The sequence below is a fragment of the Manacus vitellinus genome, unplaced genomic scaffold (genome assembly GCF_001715985.3).
Source record: "Manacus vitellinus isolate BGI_N305 unplaced genomic scaffold, ASM171598v3 scaffold_1_pilon, whole genome shotgun sequence".
NCBI classification, from domain to species: Eukaryota; Metazoa; Chordata; class Aves; order Passeriformes; family Pipridae; genus Manacus; species Manacus vitellinus.
In genome coordinates this window covers 6,009,002-6,023,997 of record NW_021939396.1, presented here as the reverse complement: position 1 = coordinate 6,023,997, position 14,996 = coordinate 6,009,002, and positions in this window count along the sequence as shown.

Here is a 14,996-nt window from a genome sequence, read left to right as displayed (position 1 = left end):
GGAATGATGCAGTGAATGACTAAATGGTCATAAAGCTTATATCTGGACTCTACCAACATTTTAAACTTTACTTTCTTTATTGATAGCTTCATTTTTTATAAGGTAAACATTGATGATGAGTCTAGACTGGTAATTAGAAGGTATCCTTTTACATAGAGGCTTGGATTAAAAGCTTTTGTGATTTCGTGGACTCTGGTTTGTGTGAATGTCAATTTGATCCTTTTAGTATGTTTATGCTAAGTATCAATAGGCTCCTGGGATTCGTGGAAGAGCAGTGCTGAACCTCTCAGAGACCAAGCAACAGCCGGGGTGCTGCTTCCATTTGAAAGGCTTTCTTCTTTCCTCACTAATGGAGGATCAAAAGTCATCCCTTCAATTAAAAACTAAAGAAAGGATCCCATTCTTTGGCATTTTATGTCTAATTAAGGATTTTAATGGGAAATGTACAGCAGTGCTCACTGATTAATTTATCAAACACGAAAATCCCCCTTTCCTCTACCAGTCCAATTAGCCAAGCATTTTATATGGCTGGGATATTGAAACACTGCTACTACACAGAAAGCAGAGGCTCTTTGCACGGTAAAGAGACTTGAAAATTTCTTGCCTAATACCATGCATATTTAGGGCCTGATCCTGTCAATTATTGAAAATCCCTACTAAAAAATGTATGGTCTACTGAAGGTCCATTCTGGTGTGATATTCAATACCCTGAACACACAGGAGCATTGGGAAAAAGCAGGGGGTGCTGAATGCCTTGGAAAATAGAGTGTTTACTGTCTAAAATGCCCAAAGGGAAGCATAGCTGCTGCTTAGACAATCTCAAACTGTGTAGAGTATAATTCATGTGTTAGCTGCTGCCTTCTTACCTTGTGCTGAGATCTTTTCGCATTTCAGAAGCTGGGATTGATCTTTCCTTCCACAAGCCACCTGTCAGAAACAATGTGGAAATATATTATCAATCATTTGTCATTCCCCTCAAACACAAGGATCATGAATCACACTGTTTGTCAGCTCATGTCCCCTGCCTATGCATCAGTAAGGATTATTAACATCTCACTTTTCCTCTGCTGGGAGCAGGCATGTGAACCACAGCACTCAGACCATTCTCCCTGTTGCACGACTGTCTTCCAGAAATGCACTAGGAAACAGAAGCAATAGCTTTCATGTGTTCTTTATTTGCTTATCCTCCCTCTCAGGGTGGTGTTTGGTGGAATGTTTTGTGTTGTGTTATATTCCTGTTTTGGGTGTTTGTGGGGTTTTTTTGTTTGGTTGTTTGGTTTTTTTTGTTTGTTTGTTTTTTTTTGTTGGTTCTGGTATTTGATGATTTTGTTGCTACTACTGGCTTGTTTTATTTATTTTGAAGAACTATGTTGTTGCACTTTTTTTATGGAAGGTAAGATTAAGGGAACATGCTCGGTTTTTTGAATGGATTTGGACAGCTCTGGAGCATGGAGATGCTTGATAGATATAGCCTTGAGTAATGAGGTAGTGGTAAACTGCACAACTCTGATCAGACCAGCCGGGAAATGCTGTGGCTGCACTTGGATGGATGGATGAGGTCATATCCAAACATCTTGGAGTGCAGGCATTACCATGTTTACAGATAGAGTATGCTCTCAAAGCAAACCTCCTCATTCTTTCCACTTAGTGCCCTTTGGTTTGCATTGTGCAGAGGTCTTAGAGGGTATGAGTTGGGTTCTTCCAAATGAAATTAAATTGGAAGACATGTGTCCTGGTTCTGAGGGCACTTCCAGGACATGCTGGCCCTGACCTGCCCCAGCTGGTGTGTCTCACATCCCTGCCCATGGGTGCAAAGCCCCCACTGTGGTCCAGCCTGAGAATGTCAGCCTCTGGGCTGCTTCTCCTTGCACCCCCAGCTCAGCTGAGGGGCTCAGCTATCCCCTGTGGTGGAGAACTGGAGCCAGCTGGGACAAACTGGGACTGGCTGTGTCCAGCACTGGGCAGACCCAGCCTCTGTCCTGCCACAGCCCCATCACCCAAGCACAGACACCCCATATACCCCACCCATGCACCAGTGTCTGCCCCAGACTCAGCTCTTTCCCAGCCTAGCTGAGCAAGGGAAGCCAGTTGGCATAACCTTTTTGGATTTCAGTAAAGCTTTCCATGTTTCCATATGTCTCACAGGATCCTTCTGGACAAACTATCCAGCCCACAGCTGGATAAACACATCATGAGGTGGGTGAACAATTGGCTCACAGGTTGAGCACAGAAGGTAGCAGTGACTGGGGTCACATCAGACTGATGACCTGTCACTAGTGGGGTTCCACAGGGCTCCATCTTGGGCCCTGTGCTCTTCAATGTCTTCATAAAAGACTTGGGCACAGGACTGGTTTGCAGATGACACAAAACTGAGAGGAGCTGTTGACTTCCCCTGAGGGAAGGAGGCCCTGCAGAGAGACCTCAACAACTCAGAGTACTGGGAAATCACCAACCATTTGAAGTTCAACAAGGGAAAGTGCCAGATTTTGCACCTGGGATGGGCAACCCCAGATGTTTGTACAGGCTGGGGAATGAGGTACTGGAAAGCAGTGCCAGGAAAGGGACCTGGCAAGTTGAATATGAATGAGCAGTACCCCAGCAACCAGGAGGGCCAATTGTGTCCTGGGGGGTCTCTCCCCTCAGAGTGACCTTATTTGTTCTTTTCCTAATACAGTCACCTACATATCACAGGGGAAAAGTGTACCAATGTGATTCACTAGGAAGGGTTGGATAATTTTCCAAAGATGCCTTGATTCACAAAGAAAGAATTAAATTATAAACTTTCTTCCTACACAAAGATATTAAAAAGAGCAAGAGTAATATGAATACTTTGAAGAATTTTCTGACAGGGGATACAAGAAATAGACAGGAGATACTATCTAGGAAAACAGAATTATTAGTTTCTAGAGGAGGAATTCATTGAAGAGGAAGAAGAGTAAAACCTTAAGAGGATAGGGAAACCAAATTTTATTTTCATTGGCAATTTTGTGAATTTCACTACTTGTCCAGCCAGTTATGGTAGAACATCTACAGCATGACTAAAAAGCACTAGATAACCATGCTGGGGCAAAACTGGAGGCCATTATTTCCCCTGTTCCTCTAACACTTTGTATTCTACCAACTACTACTAAGAATATGATTTTGATGGCTGTACAACTCTTTCTTTTGTAGGTCATGCCTCTGATTTTCCTCTGTCCTATATTTTCCATTCCCTGTATAAAGGGTTGATAGTGCATATCTGAACTCCCAAGAAAAAGCAGAATAGTAGAGTCAGGTATAATTTGTCCAAACACATCCAAACACAAAGCAAGGTAAGGAATGCTTCTATTCTCCTTTCAGCTGTGGCACTAGGAAAGAAAATCTGTAATTAATGTGTAGATAAATTCAGGTTGGATATGGGTCTTATTTAACTTATTTTATCTTTGTCTTGCAGAATGTTCTGGGGGCCACAGAAGGGAGAAATGTAAGGATAACTCATATTTCAGCAGCATTTGGAAAACTAAGAGTACCTGTAGTCTGCTCCCACAGGAACAGGAATGAATTTTCAATAAAAATGTTCTGCCTGGACAGGTAGAAGATGAGAAAAGAGGATCTGCAATCCTAGACATAGCAAAGCTGTCAATTTTCTATTTTGGTCTACATCATTTTTGTGCATCCTAATGTACAGGTGAGCTGCTTTGGCTAATGCCTTCAGTGCAGAAACACCTTTGCCCTGCAGAAACACCTTTGCCCTGCAGAAACTACTGAAGGGTACTTTTTCTTGCCTCTGTACATATGGCAAACATGCCTCATGCTCAGTGAAAGTCATACTGGAACATGGGAGAAAATCTTCATGTTAATAGTTCTCACAGATTAATATCTTTGTACAGTAGGAAAGTGATTTGGAAGGGTAGAAATAAATATAGAGACCTAAAAGGAGAAATTGTACACCCAAGAAATATGCCACTTTGGCAACTAAAAAGCAAGACTGGCTCATCTGGAGTTTTTATTCAGTCCAAGCTCCTCAAAACTGTCCACAGTTTTGGAGATTTCTATTTGCAGCGAGTGCCTGATGCTTCGACTGAATATTTTCAGGAAACACTGAGTGTTACAGAGCACGTACATGCTCCTGACTTCTAAAGGCTAAACAAGCATGACTGCAAACACCATCACACCATTAGCAGAAAGGTGCTGAGCCACACTTTCAGAGACACTAATTCATGATGGAGAATACTCTGTTATCCATGAGGGAGATTGGTCTTTGAGTGGTGTGAGGAAAAGATAGGCATACTGACATGGCTTCTCCTGAAGTATCCATCCACTCTGCCATGGCCTCCTCCTTCTACTTGCTTCCTATTGATTGTGCCTACACTAAAGTTCAGCTGACCATTTATATTTCAAGTGAGAAGGAGGGAGAACCAGGCGTTTAAAGCCATTTAAGCACCTTTTGCTAGAGTTAATGCTAGAATGTCACCAGCAGTTGTCAGGACTCAGGCAATGAAATTCCTGAGGGTGGCTCATAATGATTCAATTTGTCAGCATTTCAAGCAGAAACATGCAGGTCTGATATTCCAGTCCAAGGGGTATAAGAACAGACAAAAGAGTGTGTCTGTGTGTCACACCAGTTAAATACACACAAAAAAGCACATGATGACTCGGAGGTAGCTGTACAACTTTAAGTGCATTGCATGAAAAATTGGGGCTGCAGAGACAGAGACTACTGAAATACTTTTCTATGAGAACTTTTTTTATCTGTTGTGTTACTCTCTCTGCTAAATACACACATTGCTATAGCAATGGTGTGCACATGGCTGTAGGATGCTCTGGGAATCCTGTGTAAATGTGTACGTGGTCTTTTATATTCATATTTATGTAGATGACCTATACTCTGTTAGTGTATTTTAGGCTTTGACAGGGTTTCAGTAAAATCTGTAGTCAACTTCTGTAGGTTTTTGTGATCATATTTTCTTATTCTTCAGCAATACTGGAAGACCTGCACAGACAAGAGGGGGAATCAAATTGCCATCAGACAGTACAGGGTAGAGATTATTCACCAGTATTCAGTTCTACCATCGCTTGTGTTGCCTACTTTGTCTTTACAGACCATGTACTTGGTGCACTTTGTGTTGTACCTGTGCTAAATCTGGGGTAGAGTTTAATTTTTTTCCTTTTTTGCTCAACACACTAGGTGATAAGAGTGGTGACCTGTTATGCCTTCACACTGCAAACACACAGTGAAGTGTTGTTAAAAGCACAAAACAAACAGGAAAACAGGAAGGATATCTTACTTTCTTGCTTCCTTGTGTAAGGTCAGATTTTAGGTGACACGCATAAAAAAATTAAAAAAAAAAGCCCTTACTAACATTTTCGTATTAATGTCTTATTTTCAACCACGTATGAACTACTATCTAGTTTTGATGAGCTTTTTCATTAGACTGTGTTTGCATCCAGACTTAAACATGTGACCTGAGTAACCTGATGGTTTGATAGGCTACTCAAATAGCTGTCATGAAAAGTGACTAAGAGAAGTCAACACACAGTTTACAAGTTTAAAGTCACTCTTAAGGATTCTCCAGAGGGAATCATGGCTGTTTTCCTGAAATGGAAAAGGTCTCAAAAATTACCAGTTAGGAAAACTGAAGGAGTAAACTGGAAACTATCCATGTAGACCACGTCCAGTCAAAACTTACTCTTCTGTGTTCAGAGCTTTTATACTGAAGATAAATAAGAATACACTATACATATGTGAGAAGTAGTATTTCATCTCCATTGGATTTTAATATTTGTTTATCTTCTATGTCAGTTAATGTAACATGCTTCTCTGTGGTACCTTTTCCCTAAAAGATTCCATATGCTGTTCCCGATGCAGCTTACTCAAATAACTGATTAATAAGGTTGCACAAAAAGTAGGAACAGATTTTCTTGTACTGTGGTAGGATGACTCTATTAGTGCAAAACCTTTATGGAGCTTCCACTTTCCTTTCCATACACTACCCTCTTTTTAATGATTTATTTAAATGCTCACATTAAAAATAAATTTAACACAAAACACTCATAAAGCTTGAATCCTCCTAAGACTGTGTAGCTTATTCTAGAGCAATTTTGTGGGGCAGTTTCATTAAGGGGAAATTTTGTTAGCTGCTTCAGGCTGATTTTTCATGAGGTTTGGAAAGAATGGTCCACGAGCAGGGACTAAGTGAACCGGTACTCTTATGTCTATATAGGACTGAAGGGAGGAATAATTACAATGTTAGAATCTGAAAAGAGAAAGGATGGGTTTAGAAACACGGGACTTGAAGTGCTGGAAGGAAAATAATTATGTCAGGCATTAGGGAAAAAATCAGTAATGTTCAAAGGATGCAAAATTACTATAAAATAAGTATTACTATAAAATAAATAATATTTTCTACCATTGTCTTTAAGGGAAACAGGGCATAACAAACAAAAAGAGACAGAATTTAGGCTCTTAAATGGGTAAAAGTAGATCTTTATTCTCTATGGATATACAATGGAGTAAAAGGAAGAACTTATAAAAATTGTGTTCAAGGCACAAGGAAAAGATTACAGAGTTTAGGTGCCCAGTTCTGAGCAATACTAAGACACAATGTCATCTTTGATTGAGTTCACCAAAACCAGGTGCATAAATAAGACTTCTCCTCTCCATTTATTTTTCTTTGAAATTCACTATTAAAAAATTCCAGAACTGAATGTTGCCAAGAGCCTCTACTACAGAGATCAATAATCTCAGAAAATAGATATTCCCATCTAGTTATTTTTTTACTTGCTGTCATGAATATTATAACATCTTCTCCTTGTACTGCAATAATTAAGGTGGAGATGACATTTCCATTAAAAAGATCATATAACTCAGTGAGGAAAAACTAAATGTTCCAGCTGGGCTGAAGTTGAGCTTTGGACATATCTGCTTAGAAGAGAATGTTTCCATCAATGTCAAATTATAAATTGAGATGTGTCTAAATAAAATTTGTGGAAATATTTTTTAAGCACTAGAAGATCTGTCAAAGGCTATGGAGAGAAAAGATTCTGAGGCAGTTTGGCATGGCATGCCTTTGGCATGGGATTTGCTTTGTAAAGGCAATACTTCTCAGACTTGGAGAGAAATTCTTCTGAACTGGATGAACAATTCCACAGTGAAATTATTGGGAACAAAGTATTTTCATCAAGATGGTGACTCAGTTCTCAGTACATTTTGGTATTAAATGGATGACAAAAAGCAGGTGGCATTTGAAAAGAAGATCCAGATATGCTCTGATGTTCCCCAAATTTTTCTTTCTCCTTCTCCCTTCAGACTCAAGCCAGGCCATGTCATCTCCAGGAAGACTACAGCAATTATTTGTCTGGTAATATTTAACCTATTTCCCTCTCTTCCTGACTCCCCCTCTCCATACCTCTTTGCTAGAAAGCTCGAGTGGGACATAGCAAGGGGCTGTTTTTAAGGAATGCTCGGGTAGCTCTAGAGAAGAAAGCACAGGAATCCTACAGTCATCCCAGACCTTCCCAGCTAAAGCATACAGGATATGTGTAAAGGAGAGGAAGTCTGAGCCTCAAACACCCAGGTTTCCTTCTACAGTGATCTGCTATTGGGGTTATTTAGGACCATGAAACCAAAATACAATCAGAATGGATCCTGATACATTCACAAGGGAGAATAACTTGGGATTAATTACTACGCCAGGTTATCACATCTTTCCTTAAGAAGGATATATTTTGGCTCTTACTCTATTCTAAGGATCAGCCTGGGGAAAGCCATGAGCTTTTGTGATTTGTGACATAAGGACTAAGATTAAACTATGTGTCTCTTGGCATAACGCTAAAACAATGACTCATCATCTTGCTGACTGTTCTCACAACAGTACAGGGTCTTCTATTATCCCAGATTTTCATCTCTTGGCAGATGACTTGTTATTCACTATTTATTTGAAGAGTAAAGCAGACAGAAAGTTTCTTTAATGAGTACAATAGATTCTGATCTCTGTTCAGTCCTCATTTATCTCAAATCCATGTTCCAAAGTCAGTGGTGAGTGCAAGGGAGGGAAGAAAAGGAGGAATAAGGGTTAGCTAAAAGAGACCAAACTGCAGAGATAAGAGGACAATAACACATATGACAAATTCAGATATAGGAAGACAAGATTAGAACTTATGTGAGAGGATCTAATATAGTTAAATTAAAGAAATCCAGCACAATGGTTAGTGCTTTGAGTCACATCCTGTGGTTAGGACTTGGATGGAATATCAGGCAGGGCTGTGTCTGGCATTCACTAAGCACTGTGCATTGTACACTGGAACTGCTTTAGTGCAACCTGGTCCTGGTTCTGAGGGCAGGTACAAATGTACATAACAGGTACATAACAGGTACTGGTCTCTTCTCTCAGGTGCCCAGTGACGGGACCCAAGGGAATGGCATGAAGCTGCATCAGGGGAGGTTTATTTTGCGTATTAAGAAAAGATTCTTTATCCAGAGGTTGGTTGGGCTCCCCAGGGAAGCAGTCACAGCACCAAGCCTGTCAGAGTTTAGGATGTGTTTGGACCATGTTCTCAGGTGCATCGTGTGCAATTTGGGGTTGTCCTGTGTAGGGCCAGGAGTTGGACTCAATGGTCCTTGTGGGTCCATTTTAACTTGGGATTTTCCATGATTCTGTGCAAATCTAAAATGCTTTCTGAATGTAAGCCTTCTCTGGCCTTTGTATGAATTTTTTCCTGTTAAATGTTGCAATATCTACATAGAAATAACATTTTCACCTCATGACTTTAATTCAGTATTATCAGTTTTCCTCATGATGCAGAAACTCAGCTGTTCCTTTGTGGCTGTCTCATAACAGTCTAAAATTTTCCTTCCCAGCTCCTTTTAAAATTAGCCTAATGGATATCTAGGTTGGATCTCAGCTGTTTCTTTGGGTGTTTTTTTGATTTTCACATATTTCTTTGCACTTTCTCCCTCCAATAGTTCTCCCTGAATCATTATCCAATCACGGTATATTGTCAAGCTTCTCAGCTAAAAAGCACAGAAGTAGAGATTAAATGTCACTTGTTCTGTTTGCACACTTCTCTGTTTTCCTCAAAGCACTTCATGGTAGGACCTAAGTGGTTTCTGTCTGAAGTACCAGCATGTACAATGAATGAGAACACTAGGTCAGATTGGCAGGAGGGTGTTTGAGGCAGGTCAAGACACCTCGTATCTCCTGCCACAGCAGAGACCCCCGGGACACAGCCAGTGCAGCACCTTATGGAAAGAGGGATGTCCTACTGACACTGTTACCATCTGTGCTGGGTTTGAATGGGGTAGAGTTAATTTTCAGCATAGTATCTAGTATTAGGCTGTGGTTTGGATTTGTGATTAAAAATTGTTAATAATACAGAGATATTTTCATTGTTGCTGAGTGGTGCTTACATAAAGTCAAGACCTTTTCTGCTTCTCACACTCCAGTGAGGAGGCTCAGGTTGCACAAGAAGTTGGAAGACACAGCTGGAACAGCTGACCCCAGCTGACCCAAGGGATATCCTCGTCTGGACATCATGCTCAGCATGTAAATCTGGCAGAGAAGGAAGGGGGCACATTCAGAGTGAGAATGTTTGTCTTCCCAAGTCACCACTACGTATGATGGGGCTGTGCTTTCCTGGAGATGGCTGAACACCTGCCTGCCTATGGGAAGTGGTGAATGAATTCCTTGTTTGGCTTTTCTTCCATGTATGGCCTTTGCTTTGCCTAATAAACTGCCTTTATGTCAACCCACAAATTTTCTCATTTTTACCCTTCCAGTTCTCTCCCCCAGCCCACCCAGGAAGGATTGAGCAAGCAGCTTTGTGGGGCTGAGTTCCCAGGTGGGGTTAAACCACACCATCAGATACAGAAACTTTTCATGCTTTTTATTTATTTATTTATTTTTTATTTTGTGGCATTTGAACAGTAAGAAAACTCTACTATTGCAGAATCAGCATAATAACCAAACTGGGGAGACATAGATCCTTTCCTACTAATGTGATATAGGTCTGGATCTTCTCCTCAGAATTTAACAGGACCTTTAGGTGGCTTTGCCTGAAATGAGGCCCAGGAACTCTGTATTTCAAACCAGTTGCTATGAAATAGTAAAGTGTGTTGGCAGCCTGGGGAAGAGATACACATGCTTCGACCTCCCTCGCCAGCACTAATGTTTGTTATTATATAGACACTCATCATAGCTTTTAGCTCCAGCTAGAACTCTCATTAATCACCACCTGGGAACACCATACACAGAGCAGGCGTACGTGAGCTTTTGTGAGAAAAAGCAGAGGGGAGGAAGGTTGTGTGTCATGTGGGGGTGTGAGTGATGATTTTGGGGTGCAGAGTGAGAGACTGAAGTGAGGAAGAAGTAGAGCATGTAGGAAGGAGGAAAGAACACTGCAAAAGCTGCTTGGGGAGATGAAGAGAATGAGAAAACACAGAGGGGAAGCAAAAAGACAACCCTATTTCAAACAAATTGGGCAAAGGGGAAAACTGTGCACCACTAACAATATCCCATTTAGACTGCTCTTTGCCACAATTACTGTCAAATTCTAAGACAAAATTGCAATTAGGTCAAGACCATTTGCCCGTAGCAAAGACGAGGTGAGGAAGAACCCTTCCCCAGTTTCTGGTATGGTTCGTTCCTCCCTTTGAAGACTTCCATCTAGACCTCATTACGAACAATTTTCTTTTTGGTCATAATTTGTGCTAAGAATGGCATAGAAAGTATCCCAGGGCATGCGTCTCTCCCATTTCCTGCAAGGTTTTCCTCTGATCTCTGGTAATTGGTGGACTGCTAAAAAGGTTATTATTATTTATTATGTTTATTACAATCATGCCTAACAGCCAACAAATGATGTGGTTTTCTTATGTTAAGTACTCTACCAACATACAGTGGTAGAGGATCTTTACCCCAAAGAACTTTTAGTTCAAACAGAGACACGGGTGAGGCTGAGAGCTTAATACACTGGAAGTGAAGAGAGTTCTGGCAGCATAGGTAGCATTCAGCATATGGCAGTAGCTCCATGATTTTGTTTCATTGATATGATGAGAGGAATAACTGCAGAAAAGAAAACTTGATGAACAGAAAGAAAAAAAACAAGATACGTGATGTGATGTCAAGGAGTTCTAAGAGTACAAAACAGGTCCATTGAAAGCTACAAATATGTCTGAAATGTAATAGTTCCCTGGTTTGGAGGATTCTATAAACCATTGCTTAGTGCCTCAATGATGCTTCTCTACAGGTTCTTTTCTTTTTTTTTTTTATTTTTTCTTTACTTGGGAAAAACAGTTGCTTAAAGGACAGAGGACTGAGTCCAGCACCGTATTAGAAATAAGGTATCCAACTTCTGTGCTGCAGAAGAAAACCAGTGCTCTGACATAACCATTTTTCAGTGTTCAGTCACTTTGTCACTTTTTTCCAGAGAACATATAGCAATAGCAATGAAACAATGCATAAAGAATGGAAAATTTTCTAGTTCTTTACTAATTTGCAAATAAAGAATATTTTCTTCCCAAAATGTAAGGAATTTGTGTCTTCTCTAACTTGAAAACTCTGGGCACAATTTGTTTCCTTAAGTCAGAGATACTGTCTGAGGCATTTAAGGCCTGTGATATGGTCCTCCACAGCATCCTTCTCTCTACGTTGGAGGGACATGGATATAATGGGTGAACTGTTTGGTGGATGATAAACTGGTTGACTACTTGTATCCAGAGGATGGTGGTCAGCGGCTCACTATCCAGATGGAGATCAGCGACAAGTGGTGTTCCTCAGGGACCACTGCTAATTAATGTCTTCATCAATGACACAGACAGTGGTATTGAATGTACCCTCAGCACCTTTACAGATGACACCAAGCTGAGTGGTGCTGTTGACACACCTGAAGGATGGGATGCCATCCAGTGGTGCACCTGGGTGAGGACAATCTCCAGCATTAATACAGGCTGGGGATGAAAAGATCAAGAGCAGCCCTGCTGAGAAGGACTTGGTGTGCTGGTGGAGCAGAGGCTGGGCATGAACCGGCCCAGAAAGCCACTGCATCCAATGCAGTGTGGGCAGTAGGATGAGGGAAGGGATTCTGCTCCTCTGCTCCTCTCTGGTGAGACCTCACCTGCAGTGCTGCATCCAGCTGTGGGGTCCTCAATGAAAGAAAGACTTAGACATGTTGGAACAAGTTCAGATCAGGGACACAAAAATTATCCAAGAACAACTCTCCTATGCATAAAGGCAGAGAGAGTTGGGGTTGTTCAGCCTGGGGAAGAGGAGGCTCTGGGGAGACCTCATTGCTGTCTTTCAGTGCTAAAGGAAACCTACGAGAAAGACGAATAAACTTTTTAACAGGGTGTGTAGCAATAGGACAAGGGGTAAATTTTTTCAAACCACAAGAGGGTAGATTTAGACTAAATATAAGGAGCCAATTTTTATGATGAGAGTGGAGAAACACTGGAACAGGTGGCCCAGAGAGGTGGTGAATGCCCCATCCCTGGAAATATGTGAGCACCATTTAACTATGATATAGAACCATGTGTTCAATTCGTCTCTTTAGGGACAGAAAAGCTCCATATCTACCGATAAAGAAGGACCTGTTGTTTTTTTTTTAGCTGAGTGGACTGAGAGCATGGCATAGGTCATATCTGTCTGGATAAAGTCTCTTCTCTTTCTTCTCTCAGAGTGGTTGTCTATACTGAGGAACAAGAAGAGTCCATGACTGATACCAGTGCCAAACTGAGTAAAGAAAAATTTCTAGCTGGCACAGGAACACTACAATATCAAAAAGTCTGGATGAGCATGGACCAGCTTTGTTTCTATATCTTGGCCATGGATAGTCTATAGTATAGACAAAACTGAAAGAACCAACACTGTAAACCTGTCATAATGAAGCCAGAAAATCTCTTTTCAGTGTAGAGTTTTTATTTCCAGACTATCTTTGGTGACTCTGCCATGATGGAATAGAAGGGTTTTTTTTTTGTTTGTTTGTTTGTTTTTGTTTTTGTTGTTGTTGTTGTTTTGTTTTGTTTTAGGTGATAAATTCGTAACTTATTTTAGATTTTCATTTTTGAGACCTTTGCCTGAACCAAGGCATGCAAGATGAATGGCCTTTGCTGAGAATAGTAGCTCCACAATCTGGAGCTGGAACACTTTGATCCTAGATCCTTTGCCTTTTCTTCTATTTCAATCCAAATGACAAAATCAGTCTAAGCCATTTCTGTGCCTAAAGCTGCTCAGATGCTTGCTGGATCAGTATGTGAGCCGGATTCTTTGACAACAGGGAATGTCAGACTAGTGTGACATGTTGTGTTTCCTTTTAGGTAAAGCTGGCAGTGTCTCGGGTTTGGTGATCGTGGCAGTTTCTGTCTGATTTGTTCAGCAGATGGCTTTGATATGCTGGAGCTCAGTCCTTTGCTTTGAAAGACATAATCCTTGGCTAATTTTATGATGCAGAGCAACACTGTGGAGCACAAAATTACGTACCTTTTATAGCAAGTGGCATTACACGTTTGGTGATATGATGCCAATTATGCATTTCAGGATGTCTTAAAAAAAACGGTATGTGACAAAGTTTTAATTTGAAGGGGAAACTTGGAGATAAATTATTACTCTCCCACTTTCAGATGTTTCTATGTTGAATGTTCCATACCACTAGAGTAATGAGATTTGTGCATATATATCATCATTTTCTTTTGAGCTTCAATGTCTTATTTTATTGCTCATTAAGATTGCTTATACATAGCAGAGCTTTTTTATAATTGGGAATCATCTTTAGTTAGCCTTAAGGCCATCCTAATCAGTGTGCTATCTTAAAGGTAGTATATTTTCTTATGCTTTTCACTATCATAATATCTACACTGTTTGCAGCTAATTGCATTTGTCAGACTTTCACCATTTATTTTCAGGAATCGATGTCACCATTCTGTTGTTTTCTGAGGTGGAAGAAGAGACACAAATTCTGAAAAGTAGATTTAAGATTTGTCTTTCTGTACATACAGTCTTTAATGCACACACTTTCCAGCATCTTTAATACCATGTTGAAATGTCAAAGAAAGATTTACAGGATAGAGAAATTCTTGGATTACGCTGCTGAATAATTCTTCAGCTCTTAACTTAAAACGAAGATGTAGATATGGAAATGAAAGAGAGAAGAAAACAATGTAGGAGACACAGAAACTCAGTCGTGACTTGGAACCACGAGCCAATTATTGCACTGTAATTTGGAAAACAGAGTAGGACTGTTCTATAGAATGCTTATACCGAGTCTGACAAGGAAAATGCACAATTGCTTTAATCACAGAGTTGTGAAGTACATGTGAATCACTTGTAATGGTATTTCCCAAGTAATAAATTATATTTGTTTAATAGTTATGAACTTAACGAGACCCATAATTAAAAATCAGGAGGGAGAGTGCCAGTTAGATATTCATTAGGGAAATGATAGAAGTGAAAGATTTTTGTATTTTTTCAAGTAGGATGGTTAGTTTCATCTTTTATGGTAGATGCCTAGAAGAAATGTGTAATCTTACAGATCTAACTGATAGTCCCTGAAAAAAAAATTTCTTTGTGGTTTGGTTTTAGACTCCAAAATAAAGCTTCCACTGTGGAATGCAGAAAGAAAACATCTACCTGACTCGCATACTGCCTTCACCTAATATATTACAAGTAGGACATCAAGGAATATCGATGCAACTGGACATGGATTTTGCTAGCAATGATAAATATGGGAAGATTATGGTAAAAACATTGGAGAAAAAATAATGCTTAAAAGAGAAGGCCCATTTGTAATGTTTGTGCCCCAAAATAAGAATATATAGGGAAGGTATTTGCCATTTAGATATAAGCATTTATCTTTCATAATATTTTATTTTAGTACCTCTTTGTGAGTAAATAATCTTATTGTGACAGCATGAGAAATATTCATGCACTGCTAAATTCAATAAAATAATATTTGATTTTCTCTCAGCTCTTTATAGGCAAAGTTGTTAAAATTTAGTGCAAGTTTTGTGTAAGGGAAGACTTTAGAAT